Source organism: Eublepharis macularius, chromosome 10 (assembly GCF_028583425.1).
Source record: "Eublepharis macularius isolate TG4126 chromosome 10, MPM_Emac_v1.0, whole genome shotgun sequence".
In the NCBI taxonomy this organism is placed as follows: domain Eukaryota; kingdom Metazoa; phylum Chordata; class Lepidosauria; order Squamata; family Eublepharidae; genus Eublepharis; species Eublepharis macularius.
In genome coordinates, this window is record NC_072799.1 from 35,856,152 (window position 1) to 35,868,865 (window position 12,714).

The window sequence follows — 12,714 nt, forward strand, 5'->3', positions numbered from 1 at the left end:
GAGAGACCTTGTTGCAGACACGCCCAACATTCCTCAGATCTTGTCATTTCTTTGTGAGGATTTCTAAAGAGCTTTTTATTTCATAGTTGTGCACATGATTTTTAATAACCTATCATTAAAATCCAAGGTGCTTTGTTAATTAGGCTCATAGATGATATAATCAGAAGCGCAGGGGGAAGGGGTTACTCACTAGATACGTACAAGCAATATCCACCCCCCCATGCTTTCTGCCAAAAATTAAAGAGTAGTTTACTAAGAACTGCAACAACCCAGTCATTAAGTGCAATGAGCTATTTATCAGAATATAAACACAGTTACATGGTTGTGCCAAATGCTTTAAGAACATAAATAGGGTTTATTTACTGAATGAGGCAGACAATGTTTCTGCAGAAAGACTAAAGCAATTCCAAATGCATGCAAGAATAATTGCCAAGAGATTCCACACACACACACCCATGCACATTTCTCATGCAATATGATTTTGCAAGGCTTGTTCACTTGCTACTCTGGGAGACTTCCTTTCTGCCGGGGGTTCTAAAAGAGCCATAAAGGTCCAAGCAGTTTGTAGTCTGCTGCATGAATATGCTATGGAAGACAGACATTTCTGTATATAGGCATATTGTTACTTTTCTCTACCCATTTCTGACATATATAGCTCCCTCTTGTTTTCATAATAACTTCCATGAGCTCATCCAGTTTCTCCCTTACACTTTTCAACCAACCTCCAGTCTGCCAAGAAGTGGGGACTAAGGGCAAAAATTCTGTGGATGCTGGTTCCCAGGACAGTACTGGGCTCTCTGGAGGAAAGGTCAGATATAAAAATGAGGACTGGAATGGGGAAAATATATGTGACACATAAAGATAACCTATCATCAAGAGATTTAATCTTTTATTCTTACCTCCAATATATCTTACAGTAGTTTCCTACTCCACTTGTATTTGAAGACAAATTTAGGGTAGATTTGGAGCTGGATTCAAAGTCCTGCTTAATTATGGGATCAGTGGATCAAGACCTTTGTTTCCCACCTTTAGTTTCCTATCTTTAGTTTCCCATGTTTAACCTTTTGGATTGCAGTGAGGACTAGAGATGGGCACGATCCAAAAAAAAACACCGATTAAGCCGTTCATGGATCCGGGCCGCTGCTGAACCCAGGCCACCAATTCTAACCGATCAAGTCCCATTTCCGATCCAGAATTGGGAAGGCCAAAGCGGGAGGGTGCCCCGCTGTTTCCAGCGATATAGGAATGGTGGTTGGTGGCAGTGGCCGCAGGCCCGGCGGGCAGGGGGAGGTGGCGATGAGCAGCCTCCCTTCAGGGAGGGAGGGGACATTCACACACACGCGCACACACACACACACACACACACACACACACACACACTCTTAGAGTAGAGGGGGGGAGTTTTTAACCTGGCAACGAGCCGCCTTCCCTCAGGGAGGGGACATTCCCAGGGCTGGATCTACGGTTGCCAGCACCCAGGGTAACCGTAGTCAGGCTCTTGCGCGCACGTGCTCCTAGGTCGCTCTGCCCTGCCCACTCAGCAAGCCGGCTGTCCCGGTGCACTGTGGAGCTGGCGGCAGCACGAGTGGCTTGGCGGCTGCCCGCGCCATTCACCTGCCCAGCAAGACAAGGGGCGGCCGGCTTGCCCGCGTGCCCCTTGTCCTGGGGAAAGGCAAATGGCGCAGGCGGCCTCCCAGCCTCCCGTGCTGCCTTTTGCCTTTCCCCAGGACAAGCGGTGGCTGGCTTGCCCATGCATCCCTTGTCCTGGGGAAAGACAAATGGCGCGGGTGGCCTCCCAGCCTCCTGTGCTGCCTTTTGCTTTCCCCAGGACAAGGGGCAGCCGGCTTGCCCATGCACCCCTTGTCCTGGGGAAAGACGAACGGCGCGGGCGGCCTCCCAGCCTCCCACACTGCCTTTTGCCTTTCCTTTGTGCTCATGGCTTCAGAACACCCCCTTCCCCCTCCCTCCCCTGGGTTGCTGTTCCATGGTTGGAAGGAAGCCTGCTAATCAAGGAAAGCTGGGCTTCCATTCGTGTTTTGAGGGCGACAGAAGGAGGGCAAACACAACTCATTCCCATGGCTCCGTTGCCCCGGGAATAAATTACTGGCGCCAGAGTGTCTGCAATTCTGAACAGAAACCGATATATCCGATCAAGTCCGGAACAAGCAAACCCCGACTGCTAGATCGGTTGCCGTGGACGGAACCGATTAGCTGAGTCACGATGGCGCAAACGCCAAAATTGGGATTTTTTTGAAATCATAATTCAGATCGTGCCCATGTCTAGTGAAGACAAAACAAGCAACCTTAAAGAATGCATTTGAATGTTTGTGCAAGGCTTCTGAGAACTTTCATGGGCTTTCAGGCAGAGATTTCATATAGTTCTCCTTACATTATCCAGACCTAATTCAAATATCATATGAAATCAAGTCACATGACTTGTCTGACTATAGTGCCCCCCCCACTCAAATGTGTGCACTTCCGGCAGTCTTGATCCTTTGATTCTCATACCATGTGGTAACCACTATAAAGTTCTAGAAAGGCATTTGTCAATTTAACCAAGATTAGTTAGCTTCCATGGCAGACTGATGATTCAAAGCTGGGTCTCCCAGATCGTGGTCTGAAACTCTAAACACAGCACCACACTACTTTTGTGCAGTGGCTGTTGTTTAGCAGTAGCAAGAAGCCAGTCCAGTAAGTTGTGCAAGTCACATGGAAACAACCAGTTGCCTAGTGCTGCCAGGCCTGGATCTGATGAGTCCTCTTTCATAGGCCAAAACAGCCCAAGATAGGCCCAGCTCTATCCTCCCACCTTTTACTGACAGAAACAGAGGCTTGAAAGCTGGCAATACTTTTGTAGTTTGCCTAGCAAAGGCTACTGAGTGTGTTTATTTCTTAAAGCTACAGGTGCTACTTCTATTATTTTGGAAGGGTTTAAACCTTCCAATGTTTCATTTCGTTTTTCTCATTTTTCTGCACCTTCGGGTTTTTCTCAAGCTTGTAGAAAAATCGGTCTTCTCAGTCTATGGCCCCAATCTCTAGATTTAAATATCCATAAATGGGGCCATATTGAGAATTAGATTTATTGATGTGGTTTCTGTCAAGTGTTGTAAATGAATTGAATATCATTACATAAATGGAAAGGTTTCTAATTCATTTAGAGGAAGGAGAGTTACAGTTGCAGAAACAAAGAATAAGTAATGAAGGGTTTCCTAGTTTTGGGGCTTCATGGACAGTTTCCACCAATGCACAGATCCAAGGTTAATGACCACTTAACTGACTCTGGAGATCTATAACATTTATAAAATGTACAATTAGCTATGTATGCAAACTTGTAATAAGCTTTAGCTGTTAGGTACATTTTGCTTGATCTGAATAGCAGGCAGCATTTTCTTTTTCATTTTTCAGTAGTAAGAGTAACATTTTTTAAAAAGGTGCATATACTTCAATGGAAAAGATATCAATAATTAATATGAATAATATAACAATATGGAAAGACTAATGAGAAAAAAACCATACAATCTAATTAAATGTCCTGACTGTAAAAGGAAATAGAGAGGAGCATATACAGTCTATAGCTTGCAACCCATTAAAAAAAATATAAAGAATTTAAAAGGCCTGCCTTCCTAGACCAAGACGAGTAAGACAAACTCTCTTACCCTTCCTCATGACCCTCTTGTCTTATTATTGTGCTGATGAAGTAAATTTCACTTCCCCACGTTTCAATGCAAAGTGGAAATATAAGGGCTAAATAATTAGGACTGAGACAGTTGAGAGAAACAATATGCCATAATTAGTTGTGGTAGATTTTCCAGTCTGTATGGCCATGGTCTTGGCATTGTAGTTCCTGATGTTTCACCAGCAGCTGTGATTGGCACCTTCAGAGGTGTAGCACCGAAAGAGAGAATTCTCTCAGTGCTTTCACGTTCTCCGGCCGTGAAAGCCTTTGACAAAATATGCCATAATTCTACACTAGAATTTCTTCAATTAATTTTAACAATGTAATATTTTGAACCAGGCTAAAAATTGCAATGGTATGGGATGGTTTTACCTGCCCTGAGCCAAAAATGGAGAGGGCCATCTTTTACAAACATTTTCATCCCTGTAACACATTAATCTATTGATTTAGAAAATAAATGCATCACAAGATAAAAACAATATAAGAAAACACCCTGTCCAGCACTTGTGCTGGCAGAGGCATACTGGGCCCTTGTGCTTGATACTCAGGGTCATATTTCCATCCAAGCATCCAAGGCACTGTCAGCACTCCCAGGGCCAGCAGTGCAAGGGAAAGCAAGCATGACTTACGAGCATCATCATCAGTCAGAGCGACACAGCCACAATGCTGGCAGTACCTGTAACACGGGGCCTGCTCTGAATGGATCTGGCCAAATACAACTCCACCCCGTTTTGCTCACTGGTACACCAACATCTTTGTAGACAGACACTGCATTTTTTTGGCATGTGGGTCAAAAAGGTTGCCTACCCCTGCAATGAAAATTTACGCTGGAACAAAATATCATTAGTCTTTACAAGACTCTAGTCTGAGATGACAGAAGTCTGCCCATGATGGCATAATATACATATTGTGTACATTTTCTTGCAGGACCATGCAACTCCCAGAGAAGAAATAATTGAAAAGGTTCCTTTACAAACATAGCTCTGATTTTTATTTTTGTTTATGAAGCACACAGATGAAACAACATCCTACCTATCATGTATACTGCAAAATCCATTCCATAATCTAGTATGGTCAGAGTAATAGCATGAGCAATTGATTGACTTGGTGGGCTGGAAGCTCTTCAGCAGTTTTATTAGTGGGAACTGCATGGCTAGCAAGCAGTGCTGGAGTACCCTACTGGCCGAATGCTTTTACTGATTCACATCTTGAACTGAAAATGTCTATAAATGCTACCAATTAATAAGTTGCTAACATTAATAACCAGAGCTCTGCACCACCAAAGTCTAGTATTTTCCTTTTACATCAGTCTTATGTCCCAACTCCAGGATTAAAGTTAGAAAGTTTCTTTGTTAACTGCAATTAAAGAAGAATAGAATGCATTGTGGAAAGAAACCCCCAGAGAAAAAAGGGATAGAATTGAGTAACTCTACTCATCCTTAATCGGACAAAGTTAATCCTTCTAAACCCATTGACTTCTGTCTGTCTGTCTGTCTGTCTGTCTGTCTGTCTGTCTGTCTGTCACTACTCATACAGCTATTGCCTTAAGCAAAAATTAAAACGGGAAGACCCTTACTTGATATCATGTCTCTGATGTTTAATTATTGCCACTATATATTTTGCCACAGAAAGAGTAACAGAATCATTTGTATCCGATAGTAACCATGTCACCTGGGCTCTCATATTAGGTAGTTCCATATTTTTAAGTAGAGGGATAATTAAGCTAGCCTTCAGCTCATTAAATATGGGACACTCTATAATAATATGTTCAATGGTTTCATTTTTATCATATGGGCACCTGCTTGTTCTGTTAGCATATGGTACTTTCTTGTATCTACCCTCCAAAACTGCCGAGGAAAAGGCATTCATTCTTGCCAATGTAAAAGCTCTTCTGAACTTTAGTACTGTCAGATGATACAAATACTTCAGTAGTTGCATCAAGAGGGCAATATCTAAGCAAAGAGTTGAACATACCCTCCATGCCCTAACAGACGTACTAGTAACGTCCAACTTCCTGACACACATTTTTGTTTGCCTAATTATATCTTTGGTCTCTGTAATCTTGACCATATTGTTTGTTATTCCTAGGCATTTCATTTTCTTTCCCAATAGTTGATCTCATTTACTATTATATTTATTTGCCTGAATGAGTGGGCCCTCCTTCAGATTTTATACTCTTTACTTTTAAAAGAAATGCTTTTATCCTTGCCTTAGCTTCCATCGATATTTCGACCAATTCAGCTCTCAGAGCTGTTCCCGAAACACATCTGGGAGTAGTCAATAAGTGCTGGAAAAAACCATACTGGATGTAATCCATTCTCTCTGAAGCTGCCTGGATCCAGATTTCGGCACCACACAAAAATGGATTTAGAACCTTGACATTATATACCTTTAAAGCCGAGGGGAGAAATTCACCTCTTGCTGTATAAAAATATTTTACAGTTGTCCTCCCTACTCTCAAGGCAGTATTCCTTGCCAAGTCCAAATGTGTTTTCCATGCAAAGGATGCTTCAAATGGATTCCTGGGTATTTAAATTGGTTAACCTGTTCCATAGATTGGCCTACTATATACCATCTGAAGATTTCCCCCTTTTCCTTTTACTAAATATCATGACCTTGAATTTCACTACATTAATAGACAAGCCTTCATGGTGAGAGTAATGCTCGAAGTTTTTAATCAATTTGCGGAGTCCCAAGTTCTAGAAATTATCACTGCATCATCAGCATACGATGATGTGGAATTTCATACTTAGCTATATATGGAAGATGGCAAGCATTCCTCTGGAGACAGGATCTAAGATCATTTATGTATAAGCTAAACAGCAGGGGCACAAGAATACACCCCTGCTTGACGCCTTTATCTAAGGTAAATGGCTCAGGTATCTAAGGTAAATGGCTCAGATAGCAGTCCTGAATCTCCACTTCTAACCCGGCAGTAGGATATTGTATTAGGTAAAGAAAACGCAATTCACTGCCATACTTTTTCAGCTTTCTCCATAAGTGGGGCTTGTGTCAAATGCTGATTTAAGGTCCATGAAGGCAGTTGCCAGCATGCCTTCTTCAGAGCTTGTATATTTGTCTACCAAATACTTGAGCGTGTGGCAATGATTGATGGTACTTGCTCCTTTCCTAAAACCAGCTGTTCATTCCCCAGAACATTATTACCTTCAACCCAGGATCTAAGCTTTTTGAAAAGCATTGCAGCATAGAGTTTTCCTATGGTGAATAACAGACTTACTGGTTGATAATTTGCCAAGTCTATTGGATTCCCCTTTTTATAGATCGGGGCGATTATCAGGCATATTTCCTGTGTTATTTATATCAGTAAAAACTGAAGCCGAAATCTGTACCCACCAATATGGGTCAATTTTAAATAATTACATTGGTATTAGGTCAGGGCCAGGTGCTTTTCCTTTTTTTTTGTTGCTTGATTAAGATCCTGACCTTACTGCCATTACCAGGGGCCATTCTTTGGTGCCCAGTGGCAGCTTTGGTCAACCCATTGACTTCAATGGACTTAGCCGAATGGAAACATTGGAAATTTCCTTAGGTAGCTTTGTATGTTAGCTCTCTTGTTGGCCCCCTGGGCTCTGTATTGACCCAAACTGGGGATACTGGTGTTTGTTCCCACTAAATAATAAAGTTCTCTCCTGCCACTTATTTTCCTTTAGTCTCACAGGATCGTTGTGAGGTTAAGATGGAAGAGGGGAGACCATATATGTGACCCCAGGAACATGTTGGAAGGGTGGAACTCAAAGATACATTATTTAAATAATATCCAACATTTAAAGCAGAGCCGGATCTAGGGTTGCCAGCACCCGGGCATCCCAGGTCCAGCAATGCCCCTACCCCTCTGCGAGCGCCATCATGTAGGGCTCCACCCAGAAGTATGCCACCTGCATTGTCGCTGGAGGGCCAGGAGCATGCAGCAAGCCAGCCAAGAACGGCCGGCCACCAGACCGCTGCCACCGCTGCCACCAGACGGCCGGGAGTGTGCGTTCCCAGCCAGCCACCGCTCATTGACCTCTGTTCGGCAGCACCAGGGGCAGGCAACCCCCCTGCCCCCCTGTAGTTCTGGCCCTGATTTAAAGGAAAACTGTGTTATCATAAATAACTACAGTATTTTAAAAAAAATTCTGTACATTAATGTGTTTTATAAATCTCTAGGCAGTTAATAAAGAACATAGTTAATAAATATCTCAACTAATCCCTCAGATAGATACTGCTCAGGGAACACAATTATCTGTTGAATCATTCTCCCTCCTATTTCCTGTCATCTCCAGGGATGGAAGTGCAAGTTCTTGAACTCACAGATCAGAAGGAGAATAAAGAAATATGTTGAGGAAGTCAGCTTCCGCAATCCTAACCCTTTGGCTCAACAAGACGAAAAGTATGGATGGAATCTCATTTCTGTCAGCAGACCTTTAAAAACAGGGCTTCTCAAAAGCGTGAAAAGAAGAGACCTGGTTAGTAACTCTCCAATTAGTCTATTATCTATGGCAAAGCAGTAATTTATGAGCCAAAGAAATGGAATTCAAGCTTATAAGGTGGCTTGTTGGACTTAATTAGGGTACAGTTGTAGGACAGCTGCTTGGAAGTCTGCCTGCAATTATGAAAGCCTTCAAGTGATGTCAGATACAGAGTTCATCAGAAATTATGAGAAAAAAGACATTTCCCAGAAACCTATTTTTTAAAAAAAATTCTCCAGGGGACTTTTCCTTCAACAGTTTGGCTGGCATTCCTTCAGAAGGCATTCATGGCCTTTTGAAGGGGCTGGGGAAGTTATTGTCCCATCCCCTTCAGAATTCAGCCACTTCAGAATTCAAATGAGGCAAAGGACGTGATTGGCAGGGATAGTAATTGTCGAATTAAAGAGGAAGGCAGTTCAGTTTATACAAGCATTCCTGCACTTTGCACACTCCCACAATGTCATGGAATTAACTGGTCACTTAGGAGTCAAGCAGGAATTTTGGGGGTTCCTGGCTTTCTAAGGATTCATTATTTTTTGCGCACTTCATACTGCTTCTGAGATGCAGAGTAAATAGGGTAGTTCCTGGGACTGGTCATACCATAACTACGGTTCGCAGGAACAGGATGGTTTGCTCAGTTTAGGTAGGATGACTTGGTGAGCATCATAAGACATCACATGATAAAGAACTGTTCCTATAACAGCCCGTTCTTCTGTTCTGGGTGACTCTGGTCAGGACTGAGTCAGGCCCTGAGCGTCTAGTTTGTTTTCCTGTATCAAATCATTTAACTCCTGGCAAGAGGTACACCACAGAGAATGGTTAATGTTTGTTAGTTGTACACAAGTAATAAAATTATGGAGTCTTTGCTTTCATTTTAAGCCTTTATTATTACATAATTATTCAACGTTCTTAATATCAACTCAATCAACAGAAAATCATACTAGCCATTATAACAACTACCTAGATTGTTAAAGGAGAGCAATTACACAATTTCAAAAAAGTATCCTACCCAAAGATATGAAGGTCACAGGCAAGGAGTCCCTTCTAGAAAGAAGCTCAATTCAGAAGATCAGTTCAACTTGTCATATTTATAGGGTTTCAGATAGCTGTCTGTCTGGCTTTAAAGGGGTACACATTCCTGGCTAACATTATCTTGTTACTTCAAACATCAGACAAGGTTATTTCTGTTTGACACATCTCCTTAAAATATATAAAAATAGTTAGCTCATTTCTTGCTACCTCCTATCTTAACCAAGATCCAGAGGAGTTAGCCATGTTCGTCTGTAGTTGCAAAATAGTTAAGAGTTGAGCACCTTTAAGACTAACCAACTTTAATGTAGCATAAACTTTACTTTTATGGAATTCATAAGTAAATTTGACCCAGTCAGACTTGGATTGAATAGAGAGTCTGGATGGTTATCTCATTACCAGAAGTAACTGTCTTCAGGCATTCCATTCAGATTCCACAATGGAGGAAAGGGATCACACTCAGTCTGGATTGTGCACTCTGCCTCTTACATGACTTTTGCAACTGATTTACATTTAATGTATTGTTGAAGGCTTTCACAGCCGGAGAACGATGGTTGTTGTGGGTTTTCTGGGCTGTATTGCCGTGGTCTTGGGCAATACAAAAGGGCAAGACCATGGCAATACAGCCCGGAAAACCCACAACAACCATGATTTACATTTGCATGGCTCTCAATCCCTGCACCCTCTCCCCCTCCCCTCACTACCTATATATCTCTGGCCAGTTTCTTTATACCCTCCATGCATCCGGCGAAGAGAGCTGTGGTTCTCGAAAGCATATGCTTCAGTAAAGTTGGTTAATCTTAAAGGTGCTACTAGACTAGTTGTCTATACTAGTTCTTAGTTGTCTGTGTAGCAGAGGGGGGAAAGGTTTGGTACCTCTCAACACAGTTCATGTGCAGGAAAGAACAAACAAGGCCAACAAAATTGCTGGCCAAGTTTGGAACCATGACACAGTTGCCCAAACAACAGTAAGCACCAGGTTGCCTAATACATGCTGGTACATTTTCACTTGCTACATTTATCCTTTTTGTAACAAAACACTTAAATTACAGCAACAACATTTAATTTATATAGTGCCGTTCAGGACAACTTAATGCCCACTCAGAGCAGTTTATAAAGTGTGTTATTATTGTCCTTGTGACAAACACCTTGTGAAATGGGTGGGGCTGAGAGAGCTCTGGAACAGCAGTGACTGACAAGTAATTCTTTTCACTTTTTTGATACTGGTATTGTGTTATAGTCACTCTTTCCCAGAAATGGTTCTCTTGGCCTTCACTGACCAAGATACAAAGAGGGGGTGGGGAGTCACCTGCATGGATCTGTTTTATTACAACAGGATGGACTTCCAAGTCTTTTACCTATACTATGGTTCAATTTATCAAAGAATAAACATCTCAAGGTGAAGTCCAATTCAGGCAACAGTCTTGATTGATCAGAATAAGGCTGCTATAGCATTGTGATTAAAATTATTCAGTGGGACATGTTGCTAGGGTTGCCTGGTGTCTGGTTTTCACCAGGACAGAATGGTATTTTTGGACAGTCCAGAGAAAATGCACTTAAAATACCAGACACCTGGGGGAGGGAGTAAAGCAGGAGGAGGAGAAGGGAAAGGTAAGGAAGGGGAGGGAGTGGAATGAGATGGAGGAAGCTGGCCCACTCACTGCCACAGAAGAGGAGGAAGTGGACTTGGCCAGGGTGCCAGCACCACTTGCAAACCAGGCCCACAGCACCCCTGCCACTCTGCTCCCCATCAATCAACACATCTCTGGAAGGGTGGGGCTGGCCAGGCTGGCTCCCCACTGCCAGCCTCCAGCTGCACGGCCCTGCCTCTGAGAGGCTTGGGGGCTGGGGCCTGCACAGCCTGGCACAATGATGTTACTTCCTGTTACTTCCAGCTGTTAAAGTGTTTTCATGACTGGAGAAGAAACTGATCTTGGTTTTCAGGATTCAGCTTGAAGGCTTAACTGTGTGAAACACAGCCTGCATTTATTCCACTCGATATATCTAGTTGTTGGTAATTGTAGGACATTCATCTTTCAAAATCACTGGATGTGTAATAAAAATTTCAAAGGAATATAACACACTATGAGTAGACATGCAGCTAAATTTACAGAATAATAGTAATTCAATGGGGAGAAGCCATGGCTCAGGGCAAAGCATCTACTTTGCATGTGGAAGGTCCCAGATTCATTCTCTGGCATATTCAGGTTAAAGGATCAAGTAGTAGATGATGGGAAAGACCTCTGCTTGAAACAATGAAAAGCCACAGAATAAACAATACTGACCTTGATTGCCCAAGGGCCTGACTCAGTAGAAAGCAGTTGTATGTGTTCAATCTGGTCAAACCAATGTTTTTTGATAAACAAGAAATGGCATTATTTTGGTGCATGTGTGTGTTTGGTGCATTTTTATTCTTGATTTTTAATTGTTAAGCACCACCAATCAGTCAGCTCCAAAACTGGATCTTTGAAATGAGTATCAAGCAGCTGGTTCCAGAATTCTCAAATCTAACATTGAGCAAACATCTTCATATTGAAAATTCAATTCTCTGCATGCATCTGGAGAGGATTGCTTTGCCTGTGGCTGTTGGGAGGGAGAATAATAGAAGACAGCTCCTGTGCAATCTTGATGACAGCATGTGCTGCTAATAGGCATGCACCCAGGTAATCAGTAAGTAGCCCAGTCTAGGCCTACGAAACTCCCCCAGAGCCAGACTATACACTATTTTCTGTATCACCAAAGACTCCTCATAAATATTCCAGCATCATTTGTGCACCAATGAAACAACACTATACACTGTTCATATGATGCATATAAATGATATACATTGCACGCACAATTATCACATAAATTGCATATAAAATAATAAAACATGCATTCACAATACATTCCCACCAACCCAATTGTGAAAGCAGAGAACTGAAACCACTGACAAAAATATAAATACTTCTAAAAAGAAATGAAAGGGGGAACATTTGCTCTTCCTTAGCAGTGAAAGATTAAATGGTTCCAGGGTTCAGTACACATTTTGAACCCAAAGAATCCATCCTACATGCTCTGTACAAACTGCAATTTCCAGGCTTTATCCACGTAGGTTGTCAATGCCTAGAATATGCTGAACTCCAGTTTAACCAATAGAATCTGGAAGTTCAACACAGGTGATCATTTCATTATCTCTTGGCTACTGGACAACATTTTTGGGAATCACGTTTGTGAATTTTCAGTTAGGAAAGGGCAGATTCCACATCTGAAGCACTTCTATACTTTCTATATAATGTTATCAGTATGCAGTGTCACCTGCTATTTCTTGAGGTGGCTGAGGATTTACAATTGGTTTTAGGAGAGAAGATGGACTAAACTTCTCTGAACAATTACTTCAGAGATCATCACTACTTTTCTCAAGATGCTCTAAGTTCACAGATGAACAGCATTACCTATTTTATGTAAACTTCAGTGGACTCTTCATTTTTCAAAGATTGGTTCCACATAGCTGACAAGGTATATTAGAAACACTAAGAAGCCAGAAGCTTATCTTTTGTG